Source organism: Schistocerca serialis, chromosome 2 (genome assembly GCF_023864345.2).
Source record: "Schistocerca serialis cubense isolate TAMUIC-IGC-003099 chromosome 2, iqSchSeri2.2, whole genome shotgun sequence".
NCBI lineage: Eukaryota > Metazoa > Arthropoda > Insecta > Orthoptera > Acrididae > Schistocerca > Schistocerca serialis.
This window is the reverse complement of record NC_064639.1, coordinates 49,132,322-49,158,595: the sequence shown is the minus strand read 5'-3', so window position 1 is coordinate 49,158,595 and position 26,274 is coordinate 49,132,322. Positions and strand designations below refer to the sequence as shown.

The window sequence follows — 26,274 nt, the reverse complement described above, 5'->3', positions numbered from 1 at the left end:
AAAAAGGGTTGTAGTGTATTACCAATGTTATTTAATCTGTACACTGACCAAGCAGTAAAGGAAATAAAAGAAAAATTTGAAGTGAGCATTTAAGTCCAGGGAGAAGAAAAAAAAACTGTGAGTTTTGCTGATGACATTGTAATTCTGTCAGGGACAGCAAAGGAGTAGAGAGAGCAGTTGAATGGAATGGACATTGTCTTGAAAGTAGGGTATAAGATGAACATCAACAACAGGAAAATAAGAATAATGGAATGAAGTTGAATTAAATCAGGTGATGCCAAGAGAATTAGATTAGAGAACAAGACACTTGAAGTAGTAGATGAGTTTTGCTATTTGGGCAGCAAAATAACTGATGATGGCTGAAGTAGAGAGGATATAAAATGTAGACTGGGCAGTGGCAAGAAAAGCATTTCTGAAGAAGAGAAATTTGTTAACATCGAATGTAACTGTAAACAAAAGGAAGTCTTTTCTGAAGGTATTTGTATGGAGTGTAGCCATGTATGCAAGTGAAACAATACATGGATGATATACAGTTTAGACAAGAAGAGAACAGAATCTCATGAAATGAGGTGCTACAGAAGAATGCCGGAGATTGGATGCGTAGATCATGTAACTAATGAGGAAGTACTGAATAAAAATTTGTCGCACAGTTTGACCAAAAGAAGGGACTGGTTGAAAGGACACATTCTGAGACATCAAGGGATCACCAATTTAGTATTGATGGGAAGTTGGGGGGGTGGGGGGGGGGGGGGGGGGGGTTAAAATTATAGAGGGGGACCCAGAGATGAATACAGTAAGCAGTTTCAGAAAGATGTAGGTTTCAGTAGTTATTCAGAGATGAAGAGGCTTGCACAAGATAGAGTAGCAGGGAGAGCTGCATCAAACCAGTCTTGAGACTGAAGACCACAACAACAACGGCAGAATGGTGAGCATAGCTGACTGCCATGCAGAGGAATCGGGTTGGTTTCCCAGTAGTGCCAGGGAGTTTTCCTTGGTGGAAGAACCAGAAATTGTCTTGCCTAAAGACAAGGAATTTTTTTAGGGATTTACATCAAACATCTGCATAATATCATCAAATTTAAAAGGTCCTCAAGTGACGTTTCACTGATTGATGACATTTTCTAGTGAAGCTTTCAGGCTCTGTTGTGTTTTACTGTTGTTATGTATGTTGCCAGTTAATCAGGAATTAATTTATTAATTAAGATGTGAGTAGGCAAAAATTTTTGAGTAGGCCAATTTGAAGTCAGAGCTACGATAGAAATATAATTATGTTTTGAGTGAGGATGTTGGATGCAAACCATCTACATACATGTTGTGCAGGTAAGGATATTGAGATAAATAGTTGGAAGAGAAGTGGAATCTGAGATTGATTTTGGGGGAGGATAAAAGTAGTATCACAACTGTTTCAACAGCGAAATCTGAGAAGTATCAAATGACAGATTTGAAGGGTACAGAGTGATGATCAAATTGACACAAGTTTTACTTTTTAGACGTATAGAGTTCGTATCCCTCACTGTTTTGCATAAATGTGGTAGTAACAGATGGCCAGAACATTTCATTCACTATTTATCTAAAAATATATCATTTGTTGCTACTTTGAGAAGTTTCTGTGAGAGAATGAGCTTTTGAGAGCAGCATGGTAATACTTCTTGTATAGACTGAAGAAGACTATGTGTATCCAGAAAAACATTACGGTATATAACATCAGTGATACCAAAGTTGTGAAGTCAGTTTTAGAACTGACCCTGTGACATTTTTGATCAACTTTATCTCTTACCTCATAGATCAATGTCAATGTGTCAAAAATACTTATAATTAGAAACATGCTTGTCAATACTGGTCACAGGTTGGTCACTGAGTATGTATATTATATTTATTTTGTTATTTGTGTTTGCACTAGGACGGGATGGCTGGTTTAGCTAACAGGCAAGGTCATGAGGTATTTTATTGTGCAGCAAGTAATTTGAACAATGTGAACTGTCCTTGATACAAAATTTCCCAGTAGAACAGTACTTCACATAAATTTTTAAATCCCTTGTCAGTTCATAAACAATCTAAAAACTCTACCATTGACTTCTAACTGTACATAGTTTCCTGAAATCTATCAACATGTGATCTTGTTCAAATGTATCTGCATTTATAAAACAGTCAAGCAAGAACAGTTCCTTTTTTTCTGTTAATGAAACCAGGCATGACAAAACTATTCCACATAGTATTCAGAATATATGAGACAAATGGAATACATGGAGCCTTTATTCAAGAAGATTTCAGTAATTATGATCCTAAAGAAGGCCATTGTTGGCAGTTGTGAGTATTACTGAACCATTTGTTTAATAAGTCATGGTTGTAAAACACTAACACTCACTATTTGCAGTAGAGTAAGAAGACTGCTAGAAGCCAATACTGGGGCAGAGCAGTTTCAATTCCAGAAAAATACCCAAGTGCGGAATGAACCTACAGTTTATGGCAGAAGGTAGACTGAAGAAGGGCAAACCTGTGTTTTCAGAATTTGAAGGAAAGATTTTTACGATGTTGATTGAAATACACACTTTGAAATCTTCAAGGTGGTAGGGATAAAATACAGGAAGAAAAAGGTTATTTACCACTTGTACAGAAACCAGTTGGCAGTTGTAAGAGTCTAAGGGCTTGAAAGAGAACCAGTAGTTCAGAAGGGAGTGAGACAGCACTGTAGCCTCTCCTGGATGTTATTCAGTCTTACACAGAGCAAGCAGTGAAGAAGACCAAGAATACATTTGAAAAAGGATAATTTAGTGCCCATTGAAAAAAATAACAACTCAAACATAAGCTGTTGACATTTTAATTCTGTTAGAGTTTGCAAGGGAGTTGACAAATGAGTTGAACAGAATGAATAGTGTCTTGAAAATAGGTTATAAGGTGAACCTCAACAAAGGTAGTGGAATGTGGTCAAATTAAATCAGATGTTTGTTCAGGGAATTGGATTAGGAAATGAGGTACTGAAAGCAATACATGAATTTGCTATTTTGGGAGCAAAATAACTAACAATGGCCATTGTAAAGAGGATATAAAATGCAGACTTACAGTAGCAAGAAATCTCTTCTGAAAAAAAGAAGTATGTAACATGTCATATGAACTACAATGCTAGGAATTCTTAACTACAAGTATTGTTTGGAGTGTAGTCTTGCATGAAAGGGAAATGTACTTGATACAAAGTTCAAACAATAATTGAATAGTAGCTTTTGAAATGTATTGCTACATAAGAATGCTGAAGATTAGATGGGTAGATCATATGACTAATGAAGAGATACTGAGTGTAACTCTGGGAGAAATTTGTGCCACAACTTGACTAAAAGAAGGGACTGGTTGATACATCTTGAGGAATCAAGGAATAGCCAGTTCAGTTTTGGAGGGAAGTGTCTTGTATAGATTTTGTGTGTGTGTGTGTGTGTGTGTGTGTGTGTGTGTGTGTGTGTGAGAGAGAGAGAGAGCGGGGGGGGGGGGGGGGTTTGTCACACAACAGTCTTTGGTTGAAACATTTTATTAGATGATAAGTCCTGGGGAAAATGCTGAAAAATATGAGCTTCATTGAAACTCAGTGAGTGAGGTTGGTTCTCTCATCCTTCTCTGCTAGTCTCTGGAATGATATAAGTTTGACCTCAGAGCCCAGAGTCAGCATCTTTTGCTCCAACATGTGCCACAATCTGCAGTTAGTTGCATCATATTTCCTCAATGGCTGCCAGAATAGCCCACTTCAGCACGTTGAATGAGGCTCTGAGGTATACATACTGTGTGCACCTACTCTTCCTTGCCACTCCTTGCTATGATTTCATTATTTGCCAGATGTTTGAATTGCTGACGATCAGTAGACTTCTACTGAGCCGCATTTGTCTAGTAGGTTTCCCAACAATTAAGTGAGTGTCATAAGTTGAGTTTTGGTTTCAGTGGAAGACAATACCTCGAACTGTTTAGTTATGGTGATTGGAGTAACACTGTGAGTTGTCCCTTGTCCCTGTCTCCTCTGTATAGGGCACCTATACATACCACTGAGATGTCACTCGCAGTCAAGTGATTTATCCAGTACGCTCTGTAGAGAAGAGATGATCCGTAGGAGAGGGGAGTATTTGCGGTACCTTTGTTATCATTACTACATGATTCTCAGTAGCCTTCCTAACACATCCATTGGCATCAGCTTCCAATTGCTTGATAGTAATTGAGGCAGTTTCCAGATGCTTAACAGCCTCAACTAATTCATTTAATGTTTGAGAACAGCATTCACAATGTGGCTGCATTGTGGCTGGTGCAGTGTTTTCAAGAATGTTATATAAATAACTTTAAAGTAGACTTGCTGATATGCTTTCAATTTCTGGAGTTGTTAAGCTAAAAGTAGTACTGATTCTCTTTAACAACTGAAACAATTAAGACAAAAACCAAGATTCCAATTGAGGAAACAGAAAAACCCGATATAAAGTTACTAATTTTCTGAAACTTTTTTATGTTATAATGCCTACAAGCTTCAAAATAATGTTAGTTTATGATATATGTAGACAGTTCATACTCACATTGAAGAGAAAAAGTAAATGTAACATGAAGTGTTTTGCAAACCCTTGATGCCAGTTTTGTAAAACCTTGTCTCCAGTCTTGTAAAGGCCTTGTCACTGCTTTGGAGGTCGAGCGCCACTGGTGTTACGGTAGATGGAGTTTGTGAGTTTGTGAAACGGCTTCTGGTGCAGTACACTGTTAAGACAATTTCTCCCTGCCACTATTACACAGCTAAGCCCCAGGGTCAGGTAACAGGAGAGGAGCACAAAGGTTCTAAACACTCCAATGAATTAGTAACAAAGCCACACAAATGAGTTAAAAGGTTTACTTATCTTTGGGACTAGTTGAATAATGAAGTGTGCAACACTGCTCGTAATATAATACCAAAAAAAGCGCTCAAAGGCTAAGTGCAAATAATCGCTGGTAAACTTCACAGTACACAGCAAAAGAAATTTACAACTGTGTGCTCACTTCTAAGAGTTCACCACATGATATTTCCTGTTGAAGTCAGCCCTGGACGATTAACTATAACCCAGTGGGCGAGAGCTGCTCTTATTTCTTGTGGGTAATGTTCTGTCCATTGTAGTCCAGTCATTGGCAGAATGTACTTGGCTAGCAATTAATGTACTTGTCTGGCAATTGGCTGATGCAAAGTCGATATCTGCATGCTCTGCACCGCCCATGGTGCTAGTGGAACTCGTGCAAGTGGTGAGTCTCTGTGGCACTGGCGCCAGCTTGCATCTTGGCACCTGTGGTGCTTTGGCCCTGGCTGTGTCATGTTCGTACAACACTGCAAAATGTCAGCAATAATATGTCCTACAGTAACCATAAATCACCAACACTGATTTACCATGAAATATGTTATGCACAACACTTGTGACTTCAGGAAATTCTCAAAAATATGTGTTTATTCACATAGATGCACCCTGAAATGTGGGGTAAAAATCTTTTTCTTTCTTTTTTAACAGGGATACTTATGCAAAAATTGTATAAAGTATGAGTGTTAATTAATGGAAGCTAGAACAAAATTGCACAGCATTGCTTGATAATTTAAAACTGTCATTGACTACGAAAGCATCACTTGATGCACAGATTAACAAACTGTTCTCTTGCAGTACAAAATGCAACATTTACAAAAGAGCATTTCATCAGAAACTTTAACTGTCACTGTCCTAAATGATGATGCTGACTGCTGCAGCTCAGGTCTCAAACTGGGGCAGAGTACTTCCAATATCAGCTCTAATTGACCTCAGTGTGAGGTGACTGGGTGTTTGTGTTGTCCTCATCATTTCATCAGCATTCATGACAGTGGCGAGATTGGACTGAGCAAAGGTTGAGAATTGGTTCGGGCACTGATTACCGTGCAGTTGAGTGCCCCACGAACCAATCATCATCATCATCATCATCAGTGTGAGGGCACTGCTATGCTAAGAGGGAGGTGTGGTCCTCTGGTGTGCCTCCTGTGGGTCGTTGTGACTGTAGCAAGCCCTCAATAATGTGTGCAGTATTTATTTGTGTTGCCAACTTTGGTGTGGCATCATGATCTCTGGACGAACCACAGTTGACCCCACTCCAATTCCTGCCCGCTGAATCACCATACACAATATGCTCATACCATGCCTGTACTGTGGTGACCTCTTTTAGGCGTCACATTGCCATCCCCTTTCCTTGCTCTCCCTCCATCTCCTAACATTTATTTGTCCATCCTTTCCTCCCTAATCCTCCTCCCCTTGCCTCTTTTAGTTTACAGTCTGACCCAAACCCTCACCACATTCAAATTGTGCAAGGGGTGATTGAGGGGGGGGGGGGGGGGGGGCTGTTGTGCACATGTGCGTGGGCACTAGTGTGTCCACTTCCTTCCTTTATGCATTCCATCATTTGTATTTCAGACAGAATTTTTCGTTATTGTATTTTACTGGGTATATGCTTTCCTACTGAAGTAAGAAATGCAAACTAAGATGTTTGATATCATCTTAAAATTGTTCTAATTATTATTATTATTATTATTATTATTATTATTATTATTACTTTGTACCCAAATGTGGTCTAACAAGAAACTAATTTATCCTTATATGGCAGATACTATGTATAGTCCCTAAAGACAATTAGGAAATAAGGCCCTTAATATCAATTGTAATGTAATAGGAAAGCATTCTCAAATATTTTTCAAACTCTGGTTATCATACGGTGGTGTCAAAGACATCAAGCTTGTGATGGTTACAGTCAAGTAACATGTGCATATAACATCATGAGATAATATAGAAAAGTTTTTCTATTTTGACTCACTTGATGAAATCCAAATGTCTACTATTATTCTGGCTCCTTGGAATACAGGCAAAACACACTTACATAAAATTTCCTGATATTGTTGTTTATACACTTGGAGTCATTAGATCTTTAAATTCTCAAAACTTCATCACATTGAAAATAAACATATTTAATGTTTTCCAGGATTCTTCACAATGGAAGCCTTCTGATCCATAGTGTTCAACCAGATGACAGAGGATATTACTTGTGCCAGGCATCAAGTGGCATTGACTCAGGTCTCAGTAAAGTGGCATATCTTTCTGTTCATGGTAAGAGTGTTTTGTTGGTCTTTAAGTATATAACAAATGACCATTTTTTTATTCGGTCATCAAGAAGCAAGCATAGGTTATTTATCACGAAAGGGCGGATAATCTTAAGTTGTACTTTGCTTATGATTTAAAAAGTGCTGTTCATCAAAGGGTGGTAAATGAAAGTTTGATCTGTCTTAGAATAGAAATTTTCTCTAAAGTTCTTTGTAGTCTCATCCTTGGTGGCTGTATTGCAGGACTAGGATATTTTGGTGGAATTCTGACATGTGTACCCACCTCCTCTCTGCAACTCCCACTCCCATTGTTGGGAAGTGCAACAATCTTATATGTAATATAACACTCACATAACGTTTTTGCAGTTTACAGGTGGTCCATTGACTCTATCCACTTCTAAAGCCAACTTTTTTCTTTTCTCGTCTAAAGTTCATTTTACTTTCTGCACAGGTGGTAATAAAATTGTATTGTTGATTATGGAGAGGAAACTTACCTCATCTCTCATGTCTATTCCAAAGTAGAGTAACTGCAATATTGTTCCAGTTTTTTGCAATTATCTTCCTCCACACATAATAGGTAAAATTTTTTCAAAATTCCATTTGTATTACTTTACCCCCAGATTTGGACACTTCTGAGGAAGCCTGTTTCCTGTTTTTTTTTTAAATTCTTCAATTGATTTGTACACATCATCATGCATTACTGCTGCTATATATTAGTAATTATCAGTGTTTTTTACTTATCTCTTCACCAGTAGAAACAGTTGAATGGTGATGGAATGATTTTACAATGTTCACTCTGTTTTTAGTTACTGCACCAATTCCATCTTTATTGATGAAATGTGGTGTGTACCTTATATTGGGTTATGTTTTGTTTTTCTTCATACCCTTTATAATGTTCAATTGTTTCTCTTACCAAATATTCAACTTGGATACATTTCTGAATATCTTTGTTTCATTAAGCAATGAAACTCTCTCATTTTCTTTAATAGCTGCATTGTTTTTAAGATTTTGTGTTCTTCTGCTTTCTCTGTATGTGCAAGATATTTTGTTGTTTACATAAGTACCTCTGTTAAATAAACCATATATATCTCTACAATCTTGACCTCCGTGTGCCCTTGTCCTTAGGTGGGTTTTTCTTTCATCTTGGGGTTTGAGTTTTAACTCTCCCTGACATATTTTCTCCTCCTCCCTCATGAAGAAACTGTTAGTTCTGAAAGCTAGGTAGCGTGTCCCATTTACTTTTATCTGTGTTTTTTGGCAGTACTACAAATAGTACATCTTGAAGGTAAGTTCTAGTTAGCAATTTAGTTTCATCATTTATTAGTTCTTTCGATTGCATTTTCCTTTGATTCAATTGACATACATTCTCTAGGATTCTAGACTTGTTGTTTGATTAAATTTGGTATACCCCTAACAAATAAATTCTCATGATTTACATTTTTGAAATTTTTGACTTCATGCTTGAGGAAAATGTTTTGGGAAGAACTTATGCAAGGATGCAACCTGAAATTTAATGCAAAGAAGTGTGAGCTGGTGGCCACAAGAAAAAGGATAGAACTGTAATAAACTTGGCAATACTTGGGTAGCAGCTGGAAACAATTGAAGTTTCAAGCACAAGGGCAATATAATACAGGGAAATGGAATGATTGACCAAGAGATAAGTGAACAAGCAAGGTAATCTCGTAGCATTACGAGGAGTATGAGAGGAATGGTATGGAATAAAGAAGTTCCTCAGGAAAGTAAGATGGTGATACAGCAAACATTTTATCTACCAGTTTTATTGTACATTGCAGAGACCTGTGTCAGGAAGGACAGGGGAAAATTAAGGTATGATCAAATGAGATGAAATATGTGAGAAGTTTTATAGGTTTAACAAACCTATAAAAGTTGAGAAATGAAAGCATCTGGGAGGAAAAACCATTTCACAAACTTATCAAAGCACTAATGTAAACACTACACTTATCCAGTACTATGAATGTGGTTTACAGTTTATTGCCAGCTGTATCCATGGACAGTAACAGAGAAATGCATCCTCATGTGTTTACTGCATTCTGCCGGCTGTTTATAATAGCAAAGATCATGCAGAGAACAGATGCATTTCACAGTAGGTAAGATGAACAAGTGGTCATTGCTCGTAAGGTGTGCATTTCAGAGCTCATGTTTATGGAACATTTTTCCATGATTTGGTTCATATTACCACATATCAAAATATGGAATACATTTTTAACACCCTGCGTACATTCCAGTACATCTGCATACATACTCTCTTGGCCACCGTATTGTACATGGTGGAGGGTATCTTTCATCACTGTTAGTCATTTCCTTTCCTGTTCCATTCACAGATGGAGTGAGGAAAAAAGGACTCTCTATATGCTTCCTTTTTTTTTCTTTGAGTCATCAGTCTTGTGACTGGTTTGGTGCAGCCTGCTGTGAATTCCTCTCCTGTGCCAACCTTTTCATCTCAGAGTACCAATATGCATCCTGTGTTCTCAGTCTCTGTCTTCCTGTACTGTTTCTCTGTTTCTACCCTCTACATCCCCCCCCCCCCCCCCCCCCACTTCCCAGTACCACAGAAGTTATCCCCTAGTGTCTGAACAGATATCCTATCATCCTATTCCTTCTTCTTGTCAATGTTTTCCTTATGTTCCTTTTCTCACCAATTCCATGGAGAACCTCTTCATTCCATACCTTATCAGTATACCTAATTTTCAACATTTTTCTGGAGCACCACATCTCAGACACTTCAATTCTCTTCTGTTCCGGTTTCCCAAATTCCATGTCCACCATACAATACTGTGCTCTAAACGTACAATCTCAGAAATTTCATCCTCAAACTAACACCTGTGTATCATAAAAGAGACATACCTTGGCCAGAAATGTCCTTTTTGCCAATGCTAGTCTGCTTTTTATGTCCTCCTTGCTCCATCTGTCATGGATTATTTTACTCCCTAGGTGGCAGAATTCCTTAACTACATCTACTTCGTGATCCCCAGTTCTGATGATAAGTCTCTCACTGTTCTCTTTTCTGCTACTTCTCATTACTTTCATCTTTTTTTGATTTACAATCATTCCATATTCGTTACTCATTAGACCATCCATTCCATTTAGCACATCTGTACTACTTCTTGACTTTCACTGAGGATGGCAATGTCATCACCAAATCATATCATTGATATCCTTTCCCCTGAGTTTTAATCACACCTTTGAACCATTCTTTCATTTATGTCATTGCTTCTTCAATGTCTAGATTAAACAATACGGGCAAAGTCTACATCCCTGCATTATTCCCTTTTTAACCCAAGCACTATGTTCTTGGTCTTCCAGTCTTATTGTTCCCTCTTGATTCTTGTACTTATTGTACAATACCCATCTTTCCCTATGCTTACCCCTATGTTTCTTACAATTTTGAACATCTTGTACCATTTTACATTGTCAAACTTTTTTCCAAATCGACAGATCCATAGGTTTTTTTTTCCCTCCATTGTCAACCACAATATCAGAACTGCCTCTCTGGTGCCTTTGCCTTTTCAAAGTGAAACTGGTCGTGATCTAAAAGATCCTCAATTGTATTTTCCTTTCTGTTGTATATTATTCATATCAGCAACTTGGATGCTTGAGCTGTTAGGATGATTGTGCAATAATTCTTGCACTTGTTGGCTCTTGCTGTCTTTGGAATTGTGTGGATGACGTTTCTCTGAAAGTCTGATGGTATGTTGCCAGTCTGGTGTAGATTCTACACACCAATGTGGATTGTCATTTTGTTGCCACTTCCCCAATGATTTTAGAGACTCTGACGGAACGTTATCTACGCGTTCTGCCTTATTGGATCTAGAGGCATCCAAAGCTCTCTTGAATTCTGATTCTAATACTGGATCCCCTGTCTATTTCCTGTCGACTCTTGTTTCTTCTTTTATCATGTCGTCAAACAAGACTTCCTGTGTAGAGATCTTCAGTGTGTTCTTTCCATCTACCCACTCTCTCCTCTGCATTTAACAGTTGAATTCACATTGCACTCTTAATGTTACCACTCTAGACTGTCTTTCTGACAATCATTTCTATGCTGATTTCTTCACATTTTTCATGCAGCCATTTTGCCTTAGCTTCCCTTCATTTCCTAATTACTTTGTTCATATGCTCAAGACAGTCTAAGAATATCCCTGACAGTTTGCAGTGCTATTGTCAGTTTTCAGCAGCAAAGCTCTAATGGATGCAAGTGGAAAGAGTAGCCATCTGTAGAACTCTGATGAGACTGAGGCATTGCCACAGAGATGTTTACAAAATTATGTATGTGATTTGTCGAGGTAGTTCCATGAAGCTGCTGTGCCCAGGTCACTGCAACTGTCTGGTATCAAGTTAAGCTAACTCAGCTATAAGTGGTTTGTACTTCTGTATTCCAAAATTCCCCTGAACACTACTATACTTCCTTCTTTCATCATCATTTAAGACTGATTATGCCTTTCAGCGTTCAGTCTGGAGCATAGCCCCCCTCATAAAATTCCTCCATGATCCCCTATTCAGTGATAACATTGGTGCCTCTTCTGATGTTAGGCCTATTACTTCAAAATCATTCTTAACCGAATCCTGGTACCTTCTCCTTGGTCTGCCCCGACTCCTCCTACCCTCTACTGCTGAACCCATGAGTCTCTTGGGTAACCTTGCTTCTCCCATGTGTGTAACATGACCCCACCATCTAAGCCTGTTCGCCCTGACTGCTACATCTATAGAGTTCATTCCCAGTTTTTCTTTGATTTCCTCATTGTGGACACCCTCCTGCCATTGTTCCCATCTACTAGTACCTGCAATCATCCTAGCTACTTTCATATCCATAACCTCAATCTTGTTGATGAGGTAACCTGAATCCACCAAGCTTTCGCTCCCATACAACAAAGTTGGTTGAAAGATTGAACGGTGCACAGATAACTTAGTCTTGGTACTGACTTCCTTCTTGCAGAAGAGAGTAGATCGTAGCTGAGTGCTCACTGCATTAGCTTTCCTACACCTCGCTTCCAGTTCTTTCACTATGTTGCCATCCTGTGAGAATATGCATCCTAAGTACTTGAAACCGTCCACCTGTTCTTTGTTCCTCCTATTTGGCACTCAATCCGTTTATATTTCTTTCCCACTGACATTACTTTCGTTTTGGAGATGCTAATCTTCATACCATAGTCCTTAAATTTCTGATCTAGCTCTGAGATATTACTTTGCAAACTTTCAATCGAATCTGCCATCACAACTAAGTCATCCACATATGCAAGACTGCTTATTTTGTGTTCACATATCTTGATCTCACCCAGCCAGTCTATTGTTTTCAACATATGATCCACAAATAATATGAACAACAGTGGAGACAGGTTGCAGCCTTGTCTTACCCCTGAAACTACTCTGAACCATGAACTCAATTTACTTTCAACTATAACTGCTGCCTGACTATCCATGTAAAGACCTTTAATTGCTTGCAAAAGTTTGCCTCCTATTCCATAATCTCGTAGAACAGACAATAACTTCCTCCTAGGAACCCGGTCATATGCCTTTTCTAGATCTATAAAGCATAGATACAATTCCCTGTTCCACTCATAACACTTCTCCATTATTTGCCGTAAGCTAAAGATCTGGTCCTGGCAACCTCTAAGAGGCCTAAACCCACACTGATTTTCATCCTATTGGTCCTCAACTAGTACTTGCACTTTCCTTTCAACAATACCTGAGAAGATTTTACCCACAATGCTGATTAAAGAGATACCTCTGTAGTTGTTACAATCTTTTCCATTTCCATGTTTAAAGATTGGTGTGATTACTGCTTTTGTCCAGTCTGATGGAACCTGTCCCGACTCCCAGGCTATTTCAATTATCCTGTGTAGCCATTTAAGACCTGACATTCCACTGTATTTGATGAGTTCCGACTTAATTTCATCCACTCCAGCTGCTTTATTGCACTGCAATCTATTGACCATTTTCTCCACTTCCTCAAATGTGATCCTATTTCCATCATCATTCCTGTCCCATTGTACATCAAAATCTGAAACATTGCTGATCGTATTTTCACCTACATTGAGCAACTCTTCAAAATATTCCCTCCATCTGCCCAAGGCATCCACTGGATTCACCAGCAGTTTTCCTGACCTGTCCAAAATACTTGTCATTTCCTTCTTACCTCCCTTTTGAAGACTGCTAATTACACTCCAGAATGGTTTTCCAGCAGCTTGACCCATAGTCTCCAACCTACTTCCAAAGTCTTCCCAAGATTTCTTGTTGGATGCTGCAATTATCTGTTTGGCTTTGTTTCTTTCCTCAACATAACTTTCTCTGTCTACCTGATTTCTAGTATGTAGCCATTTTTGATACGCCTTCTTTTTCCTTTTACAGGCTGCCTTGACTGTGTCATTCCACCAAGCTGTTTGCTTCATCCTACTTTTACACACTACTGTTCCAAGACATTCTTTAGCCACTTCTAGTACTGTGTCCCTGTACCTTGTCCATTCCATTTCCAATGACTGTAATTGACTACATTCAACTAACTGGTACCTTTCTGAGATCACTGTTATGTACTTGTGCCTGATTTCCTTATCCTAAGTTTCTCCACTCTTATCCTCCTACATATGGACCTGACTCCTGCACTTTCGGCCTCACAATCCCAATTTCACTGCAGATTAAATAATGATCAGTGTCATCAAAAAATTCCCTGAATACACGTGTGTCCCTCACAGCCTTCCTGAATTCCTTATCTGTTATTATATAGTCAATGACAGATCTGGTTCCCCTGCCTTCCCAAATATACCAGTAAATGTTCTTATGTTTAAAAAAGGAGTTTGTGATTACTAAGCCCATACTGTCACAGAAATCCAAGAGTTGTTTCCCGTTCGTGTTGGCCTCCATACCCTCTCCAAATTTACCCATAACCTTTTCATACTTATCTTACTTTATCTTTCGTCGATAAACTGAAGTATTTCTTCTGTTATCCATGGTTTCTCCACAGTTACCTTTATTCTACCTATTGTTTTCTTTCCAACTTCTGTGACTGCTCTTGGTAGAGACATCTATTCCTCTTCAACTGAACTGCCTACTGAGTTATTCATTATGACAGTATCTGTAGCCTCAGAGAACTTAGTGTTTCTCTTCAATCCTTTGTACTTCCTTGTCTCACTTCCTTGTGCACTGATTCTTCCTGACTAGTCTCTTGACTTCAGCTTGCTCTTCATCATTACTAAATTGTGATCCAAGTCTATATCTGCTCCTGAGTAAGCGTTACAATACAATATCTGATTCAAAATTATATATCCAAGCTGTGGCTGCCCTAACTACAAAGTCCTCTGCAGAGAACTCAGTTAATTTTTCTCCTCTACCTTCCTACTACCAGGCCGATATTTTCCATACCTTTCTTCTACTCCCTCCCCTAAAACTGCATTCCAGCCCCCCATGACTATCAGATTTTCATCTTCCTTTACATACTGAGTTACACATTCAATATCTTCATATACTTTCCCTACCTCTTCATCCTCTACTTGTAACATCTGCATATATACCTGAACTATTGTTCTCAGTGTTAGTTTGCTGCCGATTCTGGTGATAACAACCCTATTACTTAACTGTTCACAGTGACTCACTCTCTGTCCTTCCTTCCTATTAACAAGAAGTCCTAAGCTTGTTGTACAATTTTCTGCTGCAGTAGATTTTACCCTATTCTCATCTGACCAGGAATCCATGTCTCATTTCACTTTGTTGACCCCCAGCTATATTTAGACTGAGTCTCTGCATTTCCCTTTTCAGATGTTCAAACTTCTGATATTCCATGCACCACATCATAGAACGTTATCCTTTTGTTGGTTATTCAATCTTTTTCTCAGGGTCACCTCCCTCTTGGTAGACTCCTCCCAGAGATCCAAGTGGGGGCTAGTCCGGAATCTTTTGCCACTGTACAGATCACATATCTTGTGGTTACACATGAAGTGTCTTTAATGCAGTGGTTTGCATTGCCATCTGCATCCTTATGCCGTTGAATACTGCTGATTCTTCCACCTTTCAGTGGCAGTTTCCCATCCCAAGGGCAAGAGAGTGTCCTGAACCTCTGTCTGCTCCTCTAATCTCTTTGACAAGGCTGTTTCCAGAATGAGGATGATTCCTTATGCCAGAAGTCATCGGCTGCCATTGCTAGTGATTTTTATTCCAAATTTAAGCAGTGTTGAGGTTTGAACCCAGGACCAAGGATGTTTTCATTACTAGTCAAATATGCTACCCCTAAACCATTAGTGGTTCTATATGAGCCATTACTCTTACATTACATGAGATGTACATTAATGGTAGCAGTATTATTTTACTGTCTGTTGAGAACAGCAGTTTTGTGAATGCTCTCATTAGAGTTTCATGAAAAGATTGTCTTCCTCCTTCCAGGGATCCCCATTTGTGTTAATGGAGCATTTCTGTAAGACTCATGCACTGATCAAACTGACCGGTAACAAATCTGGCAGCAGCCTTTTAATTTCTTTTGTGCCATACTTTAATCTGACCTGGTAGGGATTCAAAACACTCTAGCAGTACTCAAGAATGTGTCATACAAGTATACTTTCCTGGCAACAGCTGAGATATTTCCTGGAGGCAGTACCTAAAGGAGCAAACATTTCTATTTCTGGCACATGTCTTACAGTAACCTCCAAAAAGCATAGCCAGTTTCCTTCTATGTCCTTCTCTGATCTGAGATTGTATCCCATCTCAGATGACCCAGTTATCAATGAGACATTAAACCCTGATCCTTATTTTGTATCAGAAAGCAAATTCACCTGAAAAGCTACTAAAGTTACAGCTGATTGGCCAGTACTACCTTCAGGTGACGAACTCTCATTGCTGCCAAAAAACGCAATAAATATAGCAGATGAGTTGCGTGTGTGGAAACTTGTGTCCAGTCACACTGACTTTTTAAACTCTTTTATTTGTTTGCTAACCAGCTTTTGAACCATAACTTCTGGGATTATATAACATCACCTTAATCCCACCAACTAGCTGGACTTTGGGCAAAGTATGAAATGTGTGTAAATACCCACTACATGCAGATCCCCAAGTGAATCAAAAGTTGGGTAAGGGGTAAATTTTAGGTAAAAACATTGTGAAGTGATTAGTCAGTTTCCACTCGAAGAGGCTCTTTGCCTCAAGATGCTGCCAGTGGAATGTTTTTATGTAATGATGTCTTGCTGTCTTAAAAAATGGTAGTGATGTTTGTAAAATCTGCATCAAAATGTTGAAAAGAGGTACCCCGTGCATTGAGTGCAAGTGCGGATACCACAGTACACATGGAGAAATAAATATGAAATTATAAAACATGAACATGAGTGGACATGCTGACAGTGCTTAGTAAGTACAGTGAAAAACATGTAAAAAAATCTCCTCACCAAGCAGTGGCAGGGGAAAATCTATATACAGGGTGTTACAAAAAGGTACGGCCAAACTTTCAGGAAACATTCCTCACACACAAAGAAAGAAAATATGTTATGTGGACATGTGTCCGGAAACGCTTATTTTCCATGTTAGAGCTCATTTTATTACTTCTCTTCAAATCACATTAATCATGGAATGGAAACACACAGCAACAGAATGTACCAGTGTGACTTCAAACACTTTGTTATGGGAAATGTTCAAAATGTCCTCCGTTAGCGAGGATACATGCATCCACCCTCCATCACATGGAACCCCTGATGCGCTGATGCAGCCCTGGAGAATGGCATATTGTATCACAGCCGTCCACAATAAGAGCACAAAGAGTCTCTACATTTGGTACCGGGGTTGCGTAGACAAGAGCTTTCAAATGCCCCCATAAATGAAAGTCAAGAGGATTGAGGTCAGGAGAGCACGGAGGCCATGGAATCGGTCCGCCTCTACCAATCCATCGGTCACCGAATCTGTTGTTGAGAAGCGTACGAACACTTCGACTGAAATGTACAGGAGCTCCATCGTGCATGAACCACATATTGTGTCGTACTTGTAAAGGCACATGTTCTAGCAGCACAGGTAGAGTATCCCATATGGAATCATGATAATGTGCTCCATTGAGCGTAGGTGGAAGAACATGGGGCCCAATCAAGATATCACCAACAATGCCTGCCCAAACGTTAACAGAAAATCTCTGTTGATGACATGATTGCACAATTGTGTACGGATTCTCGTCAGCACACACATGTTGATTGTGAAAATTTACAATTTGATCACATTGGAATGAAGCCTCATCCGTAAAGAGAACATTTGCACTGAAATGAGGATTGACACATTGTTCGATGAACCATTCGCAGAAGTGTACCCGTGGACGCCAATCAGCTGCTGATAGTGCCTGCACATGCTGTACATGGTACGGAAACAACTGGTTCTCCCATAACACTCTCCATACAGTGACGTGGTCAACGTTACCTTGTACAGCAACAACTTCTCTGACGCTGACATTAGGGTTATCATCAACTGCATGAAGAATTGCCTCGTCCATCGCAGGTGTCCTCATCGTTTTAGGTCTTCCCCAGTCGTGAGTCATAGGTTGGAATGTTCCGTGCTCTCTAAGACACCGATCAATTGCTTCTAACGTCTTGCTGTCGGGACACCTTCGTTCTGGAAATCTGTTTTGATACAAACTTACCGCACCACGGCTATTGCCCAGTGCTAATCCATACATCAAATGGGCATCTGCCAACTCCGCATTTGTAAACATTGCACTGACTGCAAAACCATGTTCGTGATGAACACTAACCTGTTGATGCTACATACTGATGTGCTTGATGCTAGTACTGTAGAGCAATGAGTCGCATGTCAACACAAGCACCAAAGTCAACATTACCTTCCTTCAGTTGGGCCAACTGGCGGTGAATTGAGGAAGTACAGTACATACTGATGAAACTAAAATGAGCTCTAACGTGGAAATTAAGCATTTCCGGACACGTGTCCACATAACATCTTTTCTTTATTTGTGTGTGAGGAATATTTCCTGAAAGTTTGGCCATACCTTTTTGTAACACCCTGTATAGGATATGGAAATGTGCAAGCTTTTGGAGCCAGTGGCTCCTTCTTCTGGCAGAAAGGCCAAAAGAAAAAGAAGAGGGATGGAGGAAAAAGATTGTTGAGGTTTAGGGAATGGGAAGAGTTATGGAAGTCACCCAGACCCTGGGTGTTGAGTGACTTAATGAATGGGCTGAGAGGTAAGGTTAACTGTTGGTTTCCACATGGGACAAGATTTGAAACCCAGAAGGTAGTTAAACATTGTCAGCATGGAAGTAATCCTAGACTGAAACTCCCATCAAGTCTGATTAAGTGCAGGCAGTGTGCCTATGATCTAACCCTGCTTTATAAAGCTTCTACTCTATGTGTTTTTAAGAAAAAATGCAATCAGGCAAATAAAGCTTTTGAAACTGAAATTGGTTACTTAAAGAGGCAGATTAACAATAAAGCAAAAGGACAGTCTGATAACATAAGTAAAGTGCCCTGGGAGTTAATTGACAAATTTTATAAAGGGCGCAAATTGAACTTGGGACCATTCAGCATAAGACTTGATGCTAATGTCATGAAAAACCAAGATAATTATGCAACATTTTGAATAACTGTTTCACTGCTTCTACTAACCAGCCAACCTGTGTTGTGGATGCACAGACTGAGGCCTCTGTCACCTCACTAAATGTTCAGAATTTTATTTTTTTAGAGATATATGGGTGGGAAGTATGCAAGGTAATGTGCATGTTAAAGAAAATAATTTCATATGGAGGGGATGGCTTTTCCAGTGAACTTACTAAGGTGTACTTAAAAGGAATCTTGTATGTTGTATGTTAACCGGGGACCTAGAAACGACGAAGAAGATCCGTCCCCGCCGCAGCCGCAGTGGTCCACAACCCCACGATGACTACTGCAGTCCACTTCATCCCTCTGTCGCCCCTCTGGGTTGTTGTGCAGTTCGGCCCCCGATGCACCTCCTCCCCCCTCCCCCCCCCCCACCCCCCCTCCCCCCCCCCAGGGAACGTCTCACACCAGACGAGTGTAACCCCTATGTTTGCGTGGTAGAGTAATGGTGGTGTATGCGTACGTGGAGAACTTGTTTGTGCAGCAATCGCCGACATAGTGTAGCTGAGGCAGAATAAGGGGAACCAGCCCGCATTCGCTGAGGGAGATGGAAAACTGCTTAAAAACCATCCACAGACTGGCCGGCTCACCGGACCTCAACACAAGTCCGCCGGGCGGATTCGTTCCGGGGACCAGGCGCTCCTTCCTGATCTGGAAAGCTGTGCGTTAGACTGCCCGGCTAACTGGGCAGGCCAGAGCTACTTACTAGTTCAGCCAACAAATAAAAAACAATGAGGAGGTATTTAAAGGTCACTTTTCGACATTTTTCTAGTGAAAATATTTTTAGTAGAAAATTAAACTATGTTAAATTGAAGCTTTCTGGCAGATTAATACTGGGACTCATATCTGGAACCTTTGCCATTTGTGGGCAAGTGCTCTACCAACTTGAGCATGACTCACAACCTTTCCTCACAGCTTTCTTTCTGCCAGTACATCATCTCCTACCTTCCAAACTCAGCAGAAGTTGTCTTACAAGACTTGCAGGAATAGTACTCCTGGAAGAAAGAGCGCACTCCACTGCAGAGTGAAAAATTCATTCTGGATAAATTAAAGTTTCTACAGAATAGGTCCTATTCATTTTTTCTCTAAGATAAACAGTCCTCATGTTGCAGAGGATTGAAAAATCACAGGTTATTAAGGACAGGTTCTTATTCGAATAAGCCAAAAATAGGCAGTTTGGAATTTTTTTTTGACACAATGAAATGATCTACTGGGGATTATGATTGATCATACTCTGAACTTTGTTTTAGATTTTCAATAAAAAAATAAAAGTAAAGTAAGATCAAAATAATGGCACCTGTAATTATTATTTGATAAAGGGCCTGCAAGTTTGAAGTACACAGACTGCAAGCAGTGTCGCTCTGCAGCAGTTACTTGAAATCAAAAATTGATAACATCAATTGATACTACATTAAATTTGTTGGAGCTTTTACGTAACCACAACGAAATAATGTTAAATTTTATGTTATGGTGTTAACTCAATCTCCAAGTCTGGTTTGTGGGGGTTTGTTTCACTCTTTACAGTTTAAAATTGTTATATCCTAGCCAGTAATGCCACCCGAGCCCACTGCCAAAAGGTTGGCAGCATCAAAGTCCGGACGCCGTCCGCATAAGCAGCGCCAGCGAGACAGGAAATCGCCGCAAGTCTGCGCGCGCCACCGCTGGCTTCTGGGTTCTTAAGCGCTGGAGTCGTGAGCGCTAGGACAGTTCTATATTCGCCGCTCAGTTGTATACTCGCCACCGAATTGTGTACTTGCTAGTCAGTTGTGTGTTCATCGCAGTAGAGTTGTTGTTTGCCGTCAGCCGACGCTGACCTAGCCGCTCCGACTCGAACTAGACAGATCTCTGTAGACACGGAGTTCACTACTGTGTTTCTGTATCTTCGTTAATAAAGATAAGTACCGACTTTTATTTAATCAGAGTGTTTGGGTTTTCATCTTTCTGTTCACTGTTCCAGCGGACCGGTCGGCCCGCTATTAAAAGTGTGGCGGCGACTTCGTAAGCCGTTTCTACAGTGAATTGTTTGTCGCTACGAACGCCGCCACAAAAAAAATAGTTTATACTAAAAAATTTCACAATTATAGGTATAAGCTCCCAAGAAATGTGTTTACTTTTCAGGGGTCAAAGGTCAAAGTTAATAGGTTGAACTGTTTTTATTTTATGCTGCACACAGTTTTGAGAAATCATTTTTTGAGAAAAGCTTGTGTAAAGTTTAGTGAAAACTTTTATTTGTAATATGAGTTCAGTTTACATAAAAACTGTGTGGTGTTATATATTTTTGGTTTCGCTGAACACAAATCTGAAATTATATTTTCAAAATTCAAAATGGCTAATCCAATATGGTGGATGAAAAATTATGTTTTGACCAATTTTGATCATTTGGTCAGATTTGACCACTTAAAAATGTTTTTGTTACTTACGTTAGTCTGCAATTCTAGGACTGTATATCAACCCTTCTTCTAACTTGAATTGTTCCTGGAGAGCAATTCCCTCATTCTTCTTGGTGGGAAAATACAATCTGGCTGAGCTGGATATGCTGTGTTCGATGGCCTGCACATGTTGTTTGTCAACTTTTTCAGTGACTATGTCTGCATACATACTGTAATTCAGATCATTTTGTGAACGTACATCAGAACATCTCCAGCTGAGAATGTCTCACAGCAGCCATAACACTGCTTTGTACAATGGACTGTAGAAATGTTTGTAACACATGGATTAAAAAATCATTTTGTCCCAACATTCTAGACAAATATACGTTCCAAAAAAAGCAAAAAATGGAACCTATTGACCATTTAAACGATAATCTGGCCTTAAAAATAGTTTTTTAATGGCATAAAATTAATGGTTACAGTTAAATGAAGTTCGTAATAACAAATATAAAGAGTTATTTCTACTCCTGAATGTAATACAGCTGTATTAAGGGATAAATTGTGTTCTGTGGATGGACAGGTTAGATGGGGTGGGGGTGGAGGATATAAGCACGAGGGAAGGTAGTTCACGAGATTGTGCTCATTCTCTTTCCTCCATCACAGGTCTGCATACTTAAGAGTGAGCAGGTAATTCCCAATCTGTCTAACCCACTAGATCTCAAGAAGCAATTACAGTGTGTTTCACCAAGTTATACTGACCCTCTGCCTTATGAAGCACTGCTGATGCTATGTGCAGACATGGCCAGAGGGTGCCTATTTTCCACAAAGTGCATTAGCATTGCATGAAATACAGATATGAGTTACTAACAATACTAACATAAAAAATTCATACGCAAAGAAAATATTTAAATCCCTGCACACCATTCTACACTGCTAGAGGGGAAATTGGTTCTTAATCACCCTGTACAGCAGCTGTAGCATTAGAAGACAACTTTCCTCATCACAAGCCCAGCTCACTTTTCATTTTTCATACAGACTACACTTCCCAAGTATTTCCTGTCCAGTTCTCTTAAGTGAAGAGACAAAGTAACTTCACTCAGCTTTTGTTTTTGTAGTGGAGTTATTTTCAGTTTATTAAATGCTTAGCCTACATATTTGGAGTTGGTATATGAGATATTATGCAAAAAAAAGTTGAACAGCTAGAGCAATCAATGGTTTGCCTCACAAAAGAGCCTGCTTGAATGTACCATGTTGTCAATATTTATTCGACAGTGCTCATTTCGTTGTCTCCACTGTCAAGGGTGGGGTGCTTTCCACAGCATGACGGGTATCAAATGTAACGGACAGCCTTAGCTCTCTCAGTGTCTGAAGAGGTCCAGGAAAGTGGATTCAGTTACTCACAACCCAGGTTAGTGGGTTATGAGTTGTGAGTAACTGAATCCACTTTCCCTTCTTCCCTTTTTTCCCCTCTCTCCTACCTGATGAAGGAACAAAGTTCCAAAAGCTAGGAATGTAAATTTTCTGTTCTATTTTGTGTATCTATTGGCTGTACTGAGCTAAGTACTGGCCAGCCCCTCTATCTCTTTGTTAGTATTTGTTTCACATCTTTATATGAGATTTTCCATTAATCATTTGTATAACGTATGTCAAGCAATGTGTTGCAGCAAATTACTGTTCTAGACTTGAACACAGTTAGTCCCATTCCTTCAGACATATTCACTCCCAGCTTGGAAAATATACCGTGGATATGTTGTGAGTGGCTCCATTCAGTGCAACCTACAACTGACAGCAGTTCCTGAATGAAAGAGATTTATGCAATCTACCACTAATAGAGTTAATGGTGCGAGAAGTGCCATAACTTTCTGGTCCTTCATTAATTCACTAAGACGTCACTACAACACAATTACACCACTTTACAATATGCTGCCAATGATAGACAACAGCAAGAATCCCCATTTTTCAGAGAAATCCTGTTCCCACCAACTCTACAAAGGTCACTAACAACAACTCCGTTAAGAATTACACACTTCTCAGCCATTATTTATAGGAACATATTTTACATAAAAGCTCACATATAAACTGCAAATAGGTTCCCATATAAGAGAACTTGACAGGAAATGTTGGGGAAGTGTGGTCTGTCTGCAAAACGAAAAACTACTTTTAATGATCTCTGAGTTTTCAATCCCCTACAATGCAGAAACAGTTAGTCCTAGAGAAGAAATGAATAGGACATTTTCTGTAGGAAATTTAATTTAGTTTAACTTTCTACCAGGTAATATCTTTGTTAGAAGCTGCAGTTTTCAAGTTATTGAAGAACAATTATTTAAAAAAGTCAAACACCTCCCCTCCCTTCCCCACCCCAAACTGCTCACACCCCACCAGCACAGGTTTTTAGTATATTGTTCACTACCATTACTCCTAGCACTGTACAAAAATTTGTAACTATACGATTTTCCCCCTACTGTTTTTCCTTCATTTACTGGACTACACCTACATGATTATTTACAGCAGTAGAGAAACAATGTACCAGTGTATAAAAAGGGAAGTAAGGAAGATGTCTCTAACTATAGACCAATATCACTAATTCCCACCTCTAGTAAGGTATTTGAAAGCAGTATCCTGTCCAAGCCAGGTTAGTGCCTTTTTCACAAAACACAAACTGCTTATAGTTTGTCAGCATGTTTTAGAAAAGGCCTAAGCATGACAACAGCAGTTACCCAGTCATGAAGTATACTCTCTGTTGGACCAGAGGGTACAAACTGCAAATAAATTTTTAGACCTAACAAAAGCATTTGATACAGTACACCATAGGTTATTTATAAATAAGTGAAGTCACATTACATATGAGATTCACACATGCTTGTTACTGCCACATAGTTGTTGAACCATAAGCAATGCATTAAATTGAAATACAAATTACGTAGATGGAAACTTTCAACCCACCAGTGAAACAGTAGTGCAAGCTATACCTCTCGGCTCAATCCGTGCTTTCTTTCTCTTCCTCATATTCATGAATGACATGACCCACCTCCTGTAACTGCCATATTACAAGATCTGTAGATGACATCTCAGTCTTATTCCATAGTAGAAAATGTAAGGAGCTGGATTCTTTTGCTAATAATAGGGTAACATAATTAACAAAATATTTTAACTATCAGGGCCTCAAGGTGAATGTTACTAAATGTCACTTATTGGCATTTAAAACAGGGAATTCTCATCATCATACAAATGTGAATATTGCCTGTAACATCTTGGTGACAGAAATTGGCAGCTGTGAATTTCAAGGTGTATACATTGATGAAAATCTGTAGTGGGCAAACCACATTAGCTTTGTATGTGGAAAGGTCAGTAGCGGCTTATATCTCCTTAGCCAACGTGCAAATATAGTTCCTAGTCTGACATTAAAAATAGTTTACTAACAGAACAGTTTACCTCTTTATTAAGTGTGGTAGTGAATTATGGGGCTTTGCATCTGATGTCCACTTAAAAATAATATTGCTGCTACAGAAACAAGCAATAAACTTTATACATGGGATAGGCTGTGCAGAATCCTGTTGTGAAGTGTTTCTACAGCACAAATACTTGACAGTATCTTCTTTATGCATATTTAGATTACTTATACTTTTCTATGAGTCACCCAAGTGAAGTTACCAAGTGCAGTGATGTAAATGAGTACAACATGAGAACAGAGTATAACAATTTTGGATACGAATAAAATTTGAAAAAAAGATGTTTTTATTTTAACATGAAATTAAAATAATTTTCCTAAGAAAAATGTTTGATTTATTCAATGGATACCAAGACAGTACTTGTGGTATGAACCAGTAGCATATGAGTTGTAAAGTAATAAATGTATAAAACAGATTTAAGGTCCAATAATTATAGTATGCAACATATTTTGTGAATGTAATTATTGTTCATATTATTTTTTCCGGTTCTGGCAAAAGCCATCTTCGTGCTGACTCCATGCAAACAAAATGGACACATATGAAGGAATAAATAAATGATTAATTTTAAGCACAGTCACAATATTCACCATCTAGAAATGAGTAAGATACATTTACATTATAAAGTAGAAACAACTATTACATAGCTTTCAGAGCCATTAGTTTCTTCCACAGAGGGGAATCAGGAGTAAGTTTTCAAAGGTCAGGAAGGAGCAGAAGGTTACTTAGACTCCAGGCTGATGTAGGGCCTCCTGTCTTGAGGATGAGAAGAGAATTTTTTAATTTTGTGGGTTGGTTTTATAAATATGATTTTTAAAGAAGGTACACATGTTCCTGATGTACATTCGCATTTTCAGCAGTTTTGAATAATTACTTTGTAGTTGACAGTCGAAAAGGTTATACATGTTTTCAGGTGCTTGGTGAATTTTTACTTTAAAAAAAATGGATCAAAGAATGTGCATTAAATTTTGCTTGAAAGATTAATAACATGCAACACCACATTAAAATTGTTGGCTGTGGTTTTTGGCAAATCTACTACCATTAAGACAAGAGTTTTAAAGTGGTATAAATGTTTCAGAGAGAGTTGAGGAGAGGTTGGAGATGATTGCCCCGGACACCCTAGCACATTAATTACTGACAACAATGTGGAAGAAGTAAATAAAATAGAAGGATTAAAGAAAATGTGTCTGGAAAATCACCAAATCGCCACCAGAGAGGCGTCTGATGATGTCACCATACCATTTGGCTCATGCCACACAATTTTTTCAGACACTGTAGACATGAAATGTTTAGCAGCAGAAATTGTTCTGAAATTGTTGAATTTCAACTGAAAATGACATAATGTGGATGTTGCTCAAAAATCGGTGAATGATGTCAACAATGATCCAAAACTTCTAAAGAAGGTTATAACAGGTGATGGAATAGGGGTACAATGTCTAAACCAAGGCTAAATCATCCCAAGGAATACTCCCTGAAGAGCCAAGACTGAAGAAATGTGAAGGTTGTTCTCACTGTTTTCTTCAATTACAATAGGATAGCGCATCATGAGTTTCTGCCTTATGGTCATTTGGTCAATGAGGAGTACTACATGGATGTTATGTGCCGTTTGTGTGACGCAATCCGAAGAAAACAACCGGACTTGTGGTAAAATCACTCATGGAAACTGCTCCACGATAATGCTTCCACTCACACCTTAAAGCTTTTTTGTGATTTTTTTATCATAAAACAAAACTGTTATGTTACCTCAGGGACTGTATTTACTGGACGTGGCTCTGAAACTCCACTCTATTCCCGAGTC

At 39.0% G+C, this 26,274-nt stretch overlaps 1 protein-coding gene across 1 annotated transcript in view; it reads left to right on the top strand.

Moving 5' to 3' along the window:
- Nucleotides 1–26,274, top strand: part of LOC126455442 (Down syndrome cell adhesion molecule-like protein Dscam2) — a 259,474-nt gene that overhangs the window by 30,591 nt on the left and 202,609 nt on the right. Inside the window, exon 3 of the mRNA XM_050091192.1 lies at nt 6,970–7,094. The gene's annotated coding sequence lies outside the window, so the exon portion shown is untranslated. The remainder of the gene's footprint in view (nt 1–6,969; nt 7,095–26,274) is intronic.